Here is a 10,574-nt window from a genome sequence, read left to right on the forward strand (position 1 = left end):
TGTGTTTTCTCTCTAACCAAGCCTCCACAAGTTCAAGGTCACCAGCCAGTAATCTAACTGTCTAATGGAAAGAAGTAAGAAATCACTATAAGAAGATAACAGAAGCTAGAATCTCTACAGCATATGATCTACAATGCCCTGTGTAAATAAAAACTAATAGGTATGTGAAGGAAAAGGAAAATCTGTCTCATACTCAAGAAAAAGATCAGTCAGTTGAAATAGACCTGATATGATCCAGATATTGGAATTAGCAGACAAGCACTTTAAAGGAACTACTATAAGCATGCCCAAGTACTTAGAAAAAAAATGATCATAATGAGTGAACAGATGGGAAATCTCAGCAAAGAAATGGGAGCTATATTTAAAAAAACAAAAATTCTAGAACTGAAAAGTACAATATCTGAAATAGAAAATTCATTGAATATGGGTTTAAGAGCAAATGTGAGTTGGCAGAAGAATCAGTGGATATGAATATATAGCAATAGAAATGATCTAATCTGAAGAATGAAGGGGAAAAAAGCTGGGGGGAAGAAATCAAAGCTTCAGTGGCCTGTAGTACTAGCAGCCTAATATATGAGCAATTGGAATCCCAGACAAAGAGAAAGAAAAGAATAGGGGAGAAAAATATTTGAAAAAATAATAACTGAGTCCCTCTAACTTGGAGGAACTTAAACTCCCAACTCTTTCTCACCTGTGTTGGCAAAGCTGAAATATCTTTTTAATCTTTTCAGCCTTCCAATTGTTGCTATCACTGGGCTTTTTATAGTCTCTCCCACACATGCAGAGAACAGGAGTCAGCCAAGGACTGGCAGAGAGTTTATATGCAGATTCTGATGGGTCTCTTTCATTTCCAGGATTTTCTCACTCAATTTTCCATCTCTGGGACTCTTCTCTGACCCTTCAAGTCTATAGACAGCAGCTTTCTGCTCGGGTCCTAACCGTCCTGATGCCATGTGGACTAGGGAGTGCCTTCAAGAGAAAAGTTATGGAAAAGTGGACCTCACCCAACGAATATGGTTCCTTTCTTTAAATGCTCAAATTCCTTTTAATAGCTGCCTACTTTTGGTTGTTCTCCAGTGACTTCAAGAGGTTTTTTGTTTTGTTTTTTTTCTCAGAGTTTAATTGTTGTCTGTGGGAGGGTTCGTCCATGACAAGCAGGTCTACCACTACCAGAACCATAACTCCCAATGTGTTGGTTTTAAAGAGGCCAAATTTATACACCCCAGAGGAGTACTTTTAGTGTGATGTGTACACTTTGTACAATGGCAGAAACAGCTCATTACATCCTAATACCGGTATTCTCTGTCTTCCTCAGAAATAGAACCTCAATTTGATGTAGGGTGGTGTTTCCCAGTCTCCCTTGTGGCAATATAAGTTCTGGCCAGGAGATATAAGCAGAACTTATTGGGAGGAAGTCTGTGGAATTCTTTTTAAAAGACAAAGAGACAGCTGAAGAAAAACCCCCCTTGTCCTCTATCTTTCTTATCTTCCAGCATGTAGTGTGGACATAAGGGTTGGAATTTCAGCGTCCATCTTGGATCATGAATTGACAAAAGAAAGATGGAGCAAAAAAGTTAAAAGAAGAGCGGGTCCCTAATTTCTGTGGAGTCACTACATCAGATCTACCTACCGCCATGCATCTTTTAAATGAACGAAACAGAAATTTTTATCTTGTTCTAGCCACTGTTAGGAGGAGTTGATGCTAATCCTAACTGATATAAGTGCAATAAGGCGCTCATACAAGTAATGCACCAATAAGTACAAGTATATCCACTGTATAGGACACTTATCACGGAAGAAAGTAGGTGAAGTGGAAAGGTCATTAGCCTGCAAACCAGGAGACCTGAATTCTAGTCCTGCCTCTTCCGGATATAGCTATATATTTTCGAGCAAGGCCTCCCCAGGCCACAGTGTCCTCATCTGTGAAATGTCTCAATAAATTAAATGGTCCCTGTTTTTTCTCTCCCTTTCACTGACACTCATCAACATGAGGATTACATTTTTGCTATTTTAAAGAGTTATGGAGCTTCTATATTTTTTTCCTTTAATTTGATCATGAATCTTTACTTCCAACAAAACTCCCTTTATCTCTCAGTTTCCAAGAACATTTCGTGACCAAAATCAAAGAGTCCCTGTTCCCATTGATCTTAGTCTGTTGATCTTATGTTTTGAATGGACAGAATAAATTTTTGCAGGGTACCTCTCTGCTCATAAATATTTCCCTAATTTTTTAAGAGGCTAGAACCAGTCAGTGGTGCAAATCAAACAAATAAAACACATTTTCAACAGTGCTGAGGCTCGGAACTATGCCTGAGACGATGAAATGGTTTTATTTTCTAGATGACTATTTTTCAGACTGGAAATATGTTTTGCATCAGTGATGTGTTAAGGTCAAGTCAAGAAAAGAGACAATATGTCCCGTGTCACGGTGCCCAGGATAATGAGAGTGTTCTCTGGGAGCTGGCTCAGAGGCTGTTCATTTCACCAGCAAAAGGTTACACCCGACAGATTGTTTCTCATTTGATGTCTTAAATTAAACTGCTGACATGGCCGGCCTCAAAGTAAGAAACATACCTGTTTGCCAAACAGACCCTAAAGAAAATCCCTGTTTGAGAGAGTTGGTTCTTTTAGCTGCAGCCTTGAGGCCTTTCTGTTTTTCAGGTATGCTTAGGAGCACAATCAGGTTTTCCAGAGTAACGTGGCTCCTAAAGTGTTCATGAGGGAGGTTTGGGGGGCGTCTCAGGCTTGGTGGGCTGACAGAGTGCTATGGGATAGAAGTGAGATAAATACCTAGTTTCTAAGTACAATTAAGAAATGGTACACATTCAAGATGCACGTGAGATCAAAGAGGAATTACTGAGGATAGAAAATTACCTAAAAGAAATTCATTTTAGTTATTCCTCTTCATTCTGGCCCTACCTTGTCATCCTCTACAGCCGTCTCCACCCACCACCAAATCAGAGCTAAAGGAAGACCAAATGTCATGGCAAATGGTCCCCAGACCAGCCATGTCAGCATCACAGGCCCTACCCCAGGCACAAGAATCTGCATCTGAGCAAGATCCCCAGATGATTCAGAAGTCCTGGTCCACACATTTCCAATAGGTTTAGGCAAGGAGGATGTGCCAGGCACAATTCTAGGTTTGGAGGATACAGCAGTGGATATAACAGACAAATCCTGCTTGCATTGAGCTTACATTGTAATGGGGAAAGGGAGAGAGATCAATAAACAAGTAGATGAGTAAGTATTACTATTTATGATGGTGATAAATGTCAGGGAAGGGAAAGAGGCTGCAGGAGTGCTGACGTAGAACGAGGGTTCCTGCTTATAAAGGGTGATCAGGGAGACCTTGACTTTGAGGGTGAAATTTGAACAGAGATGTAATGGAAACAAGGGAACAAATCAGTGGGTGAGTGGTCAGAGGACCTGAGTTCCATCCTGGGTCTCCCTCTTTCTACAGAGTACAACATTTTGCACGCTACTTAAATTTCCTGGCTCCTCATCCGTCAACTAGGAGTGAAAATACTCATCATGACAAATTCGTGGGTGATTTCGAGGATCAGACATGTGGCATATATGTTCAAGTCCTATTAACCCTGTCAGCCAGTGTCTAGGCTCCTTGGCCCCTCGCCTCTGACTCACAGGGGCCCCAAATCAGTGTGATTAGTGTTGCAGATGGACGTATAAAGAGTTGAGCTTTGAGCGATTTCTCCGCTCTTTGTCTTCCCTAAGCAGCATCCATGAGCTGTGGCCTCATTTCTCAGAAGGGAGGTGCCCCCACATGACTTCCCCTCACTGATTTCCTACCTGACATCTTGCTTCTCCCACTCTCACCTCCATCCCTAGACTTTTAATATGCCCTGTCCACTGACATTTCTGTGTCACCTTTTTCCCAGGCAATAGTTCTTCCCAAGGATGAGGCCACTTCCACTTTCCTCTGGCAAGGAATGTTTCTCTCAACTCGGTAGCTCTTGCCGAGTCTACATATCCTCCGCTTTTCCGTTCATTCTGGGCTGTAAAATGTGTAGCCTCTGTCTGCTTTGTGACCCCTGGGGCTACAATAGAAGCCTTCTTCTGTGAACTTAAACTTGGAATGCTCGGTCTCTCCATCCTGATTGCTGGGTCAACAGATAAAGGGACAGTAGAGCTGACCCATCTGTAAAGTACCCCTCCGCTGTGATGTTTGACAGAAAAGGCCCCTAGGCAGGGGCTTTGCTGCAATTTCCATTGTGGAGCTCATTCCTCACTAACAATCAGTTCTTTCCGGTTAATTTGAGAGAATGTCTGTATTTGGTGTTTCTGTAATTTTATTTTGTGTTTCAGTTGAGTAAGTGTTGCTGAATATCTGTAGAATGTGTGATAATTTTTTTGTAAAAAACTCAATAAAAGAAACATTAGCATAGGAAAATATTTTATGTTGTGTAAAACACTTGGCTGAGGAAATGTTTTAATGCATTATATCAAAATGCTACAGACGCTCGGCAGCTAGATTACAGGAGCGAGCTGTGTTTGGCACTGAAGGAGAATCTGCTCAGCATTGCCAGGTTGAGAGAAGGGCACTGGGGGAGGCCTGGATCAGAAAAAGAGTTGGATATCAGAGGTTTCTCTTCAACTGAATCAGCATTTATTCAGCACCTTCCGTTCAAAGCACTGTTCGAGGCTTCTTGGAAGACATTGATGAAAAATACATCCAACTTCTCCTCCTGTGGCTTACAAGCTAGAAATGGTCTGGGTATAAGCATTAATTCATTTGGCACATCTTTATGGGAGTTACTCTGAGCAAAGCACTGTGCAGGATGCTGAGAAATAAAGATAAAACAGATGTGTACTCTGCCCTCTGTTCTAACAGGGGTGAGAATACATGTTCACGAGTTGTCATAAAGAGTGTCAAATGTGATGAGTGGTAGATTTTGACATTAATAGTTTTATATCATATTTTTAAACCCAGCATCTCACAACACTGTTTGTGGGCTTTTGTTCCTAGAATTTTGGTGACTTCCCCTCTGTTGTTCATGCTGCCAACTCTCACTGAAATGCCCCTCTCACTCCTTGTACCTCTCTTTTTATCTGACCTCCTGGGCACCTCCCATAGTAAATGCTCAATAAACCTGTGTGCACTGAATGAACTGGACCTGCTGTGTGCTTGCTGAATTTTATCCTAGGATTCCTCCTCCACTTAACACACATGTGGTCTCCTGACCTTAGACACAACTTGAGCTGCCTAAAATGAACAGGACAGAAAGGAGAAGTTTAATACTGGCATTCTCTCCACCTAGGAGGACACACTGCCCTATATTCAGATTTCAGTTCAAAATCTCAAGGGTTCTCTTGCAGAGGCTGCAAACTTGCAGAATGCAGACCACAGACATCAGATATGTTTTGTTTCTTTGAAAACATTTGGTTTTGAGTGGTTGAGGCATTTACCACCAACACCACTTCTGGTATTCCCTGCCAGCTCCTCCCTTCTTTTGTATTACCTCACTGGAAACTTAACACACTTGAGCTGTCAACTCCTGAGGGCCAGCTGTCCCCAACTCAACCCATCTTAATGCAGGGTCTGAATTTTCAGGGGGCATGTAGACCATTACGGCTCTAAGTCCATACCATCCTTGGACCATGAAAAATTTAGTGCTCCAATAATCTCTCCTCCCAGCTCATCAGAGAAAAAAAGCTGAATATCTTAGCCCACTTCAAAAGGGTGTCTGTCCCCTGACCTACAGAAATGTAACCGTCATTGAGAAAACGATAGGAGAGACACGCTGAGCGAGGCCTAGGGTATTAGAACCTTAACACACGGCAATAGAGGCTTTAAAAAACGAGTCCCATGACTTAAAACCACCAGTTTTTTCCATTTTGCATAAAAATAATCTAACATTGGAATAAAAGAAATGCGAAGTATATCAATTTTTAATAAATACAAGCCACAAAATAAATTTAATAAATTATAAATGATAAAATTATTGAAAAATTAAATATTAAACATTCTCACATAAAAATGTAGAACATTTATTAATTAGGGAGCATTTTCAGAGTAATACTTGCACTTTAAATTGCTCCTAACTTTTTAAACATGCGATGTTGTAGACCTATAGAAAGTTGTCTCACCACATTCGCGTAGCTGGTCACACCAAAGGAGCAAGACCACTTACTCAGTTCCCTGGGGGATGGTCAGTGTGGGGCAGGCACAGGATGGTTGGGGAGAGGGTGGGAAATGGGGCCAGTGGTGGGATTCCTAGGACTGGTGTTTGTGGACCAAGATAGGAGATTGCTCTTTTCTTTTTTTTTTTTTTTTTTTTTAAAGATTTTATTTTTTCCTTTTTCTCCCCAAAGCCCCCCGGTACATAGTTGTATATTCTTTGTTGTGGGTTCTTCTAGTTGTGGTATGTGGGACGCTGCCTCAGCGTGGTTTGATGAGCAGTGCCATGTCCGCGCCCAGGATTCGAACCAACGAAACACTGGGCCGCCTGCAGCGGAGCGCGCGAACTTAACCACTCGGCCACGGGGCCAGCCCCAGGAGATTGCTCTTTTCTTGTTTGGATTTCTAAATACAAGGAAGAGCAACCATCCTCGATGGAACATTACTGCCAGAAATCTGCAAGAAAGGTCCAGCTTCTCTTCCAGGAGACTTGAGGGAAACTCCTAGCCCAGATGCTCTTATTCCGGGTCTTGGAATGGAAAAGATGGAAAAGAAAAGACAACGAAAGAGAGTTTCTGGAGGGAACAAGCTTTCATTTTTCTTCTCCGTAGAGCATTGTGGTGCTTTTTTTCTTTTTACCTCCTAATTTATCCACAGTTATTCTTTGGGTCTTGCCACCATCTTCCCCCTCCCTCTACCATGGGAAAATAAAGGGCTCAATTTGTAGAACCCATGTGCCAGGAATCACAGTGTGGCTTAGGTCCTGTGCCCACTTTAGGCCCCATGTGATGCCATAGCCCTGCCTCATGAAGTCTCTGAGTTGTCTGAGGAAAGCTAGGTGGTAGATGTGGACATGCACTGTGCAGATTCCTCTTCATGGAGGGATGTCCTGGCCGGCTACAGGGGGTGAGTGCAGTTAGCAGCCAGCCTCTAGCTGTCGGCTCCTTCCGCGTCAGCCCCAGCTGCAGAAGCCACTTGGCCTGTCATGTTCTTCCAGGGCAGCCTGCACTAGACTCTACAGAGAACTCTCATTCCAGAGCACCTCACCAGGTTGGGCAAAGCTTTGTTAGCCCTGCATTAGAGATCAACTTCTGCCGCAGACCAATCCTGTCTCTTCCCCCTTCCTTTTATAGGATTTAATAAATATCTTGCTCCCTAAACTGTCTCGGTGACTGCTTCTGAAGAACCAGTCTTGCAACAGTTGCTACTGAGAGAAGTCTGAGAAAGCAGGGGGTGATACGATGGAGTTTTTAAAGCTGAATCATTCACCACCTGGCTGGCAATTAGGTCCCATTTTCTGGCACCAGGTGGTGGTCCTATTGTTAAAACTTTCCTCAATGGCAAATTGGGATGGTGTATTCATAGCAGGGAATGTACTAGTGAGAGCAATATATAAAGCACCTCAAACTTCTGTAGATGTAGATAGCGGGACTGGATAGCTATTGCTAAGTGCTATTGATATTCCACAGAAAGATCGTGAACAGCTGAAGATGAGTAATAGGCAACCGAAAGCCAGGAGTGAAAGCCTGAGGGCCTCTTTGCTTGCTCGCAACGAAGCTCTCATCTTTAGCTGGAGAATGCAGCAAGCCAAGGATCAAGCCCACGACTTCAAGTCAGAGTAGATGAACCAACCAAGACAAGTCAGTTAACCCAAGGTCAGGGCTCTGACTGGGAAAACAGGGACCTTGACACATGGAATAAGAACATCTGGGTGGATACCTTCAAAGAATTTATGGCAAGTCCCAGTGAGAAAACAACCATGAAGTCTCCTGGGGTTCTGGGACAAAGCCATGTTATCTTCAGTGGAGGATTATACACCTTTTGAAATACAGCTCCTGGCATACTAACAAACCCTCCTAGAGACAGGATGTCTGACCATGGGTAGGATGAGCAGCACATCTCAGTTTGCCCCAGACTTTCCCAGCTTTCCAGTTTTAGCAATGAAAGTCCCTCATCATGGGAAACCCCTCAGTTCTGTGCAAACTGCAACAGTTGGTCACTGTAAGCACAGGACAGTAAGCTAGCAGGCAGACTGCACAGCCCATCAGGGCTTGGGTTCTGTCAGACCCAGCACATCAGAAGGTTGGGTAGGCCCAGCAACAATCCATCATAAGATGGACATGATCCATCTGGGATCAAGCAAAAGCAGGACCTAATACACAAGCAAGCTCTATGAACAGGTAGTCCCGACCCAAGGCACCCACCATTTTTTGCACATGCCCCTGCCTCAGCTGTTGCTTATGAGCATGTAGGACATCTTGTATGACTAGCTGAAAATAAAGGAAAAAGCCTGATTTTGGTATACAGATAAGTTGGCTCAGTATGTGTGTTTAAGCCAAAAATGGATGGCAGCTTCAATATGGCCTCATCAGCGTGGGGACCTGGAATTGGCCACCCCAAGATATGTCTCTTTGGCATCAGGATTATTTGAGGCTGATTGCTTTTGATAAACTGGGACAGGGAAGGAGGCTCTGAGGAATGGAACTTGCCCTTTGTTAGGACACATTTACATTTGTAAGGTAAATCTCTATCTGTAAAGGTGCCTCCCTCTCTGTACCAGGAAGAAGAAAGGAGATGACCTTCTCTCTAGAAACTCTTAATCAATACCAAAGGCAAGAACTTAAATCTACATTTTATTGTGCTTCTCTGGTAACCTCCTGTAACTGACTTCCCTCCCCCTCCCAACGTTGGCATTTCTTTAAGGATTAAGCATCTTTCCTTAGGCTAGGAACTGATTGCTGCACTCACCTGTGACCACCCAGCTCCAGACAATAGACTTGCCTCCTGCTACGCCCACCAAGATAGCAGACCACTACCTGCTGTGTCCATCAAGCACTGTGCCAACAGGGCAATCTTGTGACTATTGTGGGAGGGACATTTCAATCACATGTGAAACACCCTGTTTGGGGGTATATAACCACTATGTGCACCCCACTTCTTCGTTGCCCTTTCTTCCTTCGGTTCCTCATAAAGCTTTGTTTAATTTTCTCTTGCTATTCTGTCTCATGTGAATTTAATTTGTTCTCCAGCCAGACGAACCCCCATTTGGGAAGAGGAAATGTCTTCCTCCCTTACATCAGCAATTGACTTAAAAGACAGTGTCAAAGGAAAATCTTCTCAATGGGCAGTTTCAAATGCTGTGCCTGGTCATCAAAGTGGGGAAAGAGAAAAGACCCAAGATTAGAATATATATTGTGGGCTATAGCAAATGTCCTGGCTTGCTGAACAGATGCCTGGTAGGAAAAAGATTAGAAAGTTGGGGATAAGGCAGTCTGGGGTGGAGGCAGGTAGATGAACATATGGGAGAGAGTGCAAAGTCATGAAGATCATTGTACACCATGCTAATGCCCACCAGAGAGGAACCACTATGGAAGAAGAACTGAAGTGGTGACCGAGTAGACAAAATGACCAGGCCAGTTTTGACATTATCCACACTTTGTCATCAGCCCCATCAGTACTGCCATGGTGGGCACATGAATGAAGTGGCTGTGGCAGCAGAGATTGAATCTACATGTAGGATGTATAGCATGGACTCCCACTTAACAAGGCTGATCTAGCTACTGCTCTGCCAGTTATCCCACCTTCTAGCAACAGTGACCAACACTGAAGGCCCAAAATCGCATCAGTTCTCAAGGAAATCAATTGGTCATTTGGTGGTAAGTTCACTACATTGAGCCTCTTCCATCCTGGAAGGGCCAGGAGTTTGTTTTCGTAAGAATAGACATGTATTCTAGGCACAGAGTTTGCCTTTTCTACCAGGACTACTTTCCAAGGGTTTGTGCAGTATTTGATCCATTGGTATAGGATCCCATATAACATTGCCTCCCATCAGGGGACCCACTTTACAGCAAAGATGTGAGGAGTGAACACATGACCATGGGGTTCACGGGTTGGTCATATCACATTCCACACTGCCCAGAGGATATAATATACACATTAAACCAAAGGTCTTTATAGGGCACTGTGTCCCCACAGCACTGTCCTCTCAATAGGAAGAATACATGGGTCTAGGAACCAATGGGTGGAAGTGAGAGTGGCCTCCATTCCCAGTGACTCACTGGGGAATTTTGTGCTTCGTGTCTCTGCAACCCAAAGTTGTCCCAAAGGGGACAGACTTTCTCTAGGGGACACAACAAGAGTCCCATTGAATTCTAACTATAGCTGATGCATACACATTTTAAGATCCTTGTATTCAGGGACAAGTGGGTAAGATCAATGACAGAAGTAACTGACTCTGATCATCAGAGGAAGGTGGCTTCTGTTATACCATGGGAGCAGGGAGGAATATGTGTGGAACCAAATCAGTGCCCCTTTTTACTTCTTTGCCCAATGGTAACTGTGAATGGACAGAATCGACAATCTCATCGAGAAGGATATGGTGGCCCTTGGAGAGGATGGTCAGAGTCCAGCCACCAACGTCAGCATAGGTGGTGCCTGA

The sequence above is a fragment of the Equus przewalskii genome, chromosome 13 (assembly GCF_037783145.1).
Source record: "Equus przewalskii isolate Varuska chromosome 13, EquPr2, whole genome shotgun sequence".
Taxonomy (NCBI): domain Eukaryota; kingdom Metazoa; phylum Chordata; class Mammalia; order Perissodactyla; family Equidae; genus Equus; species Equus przewalskii.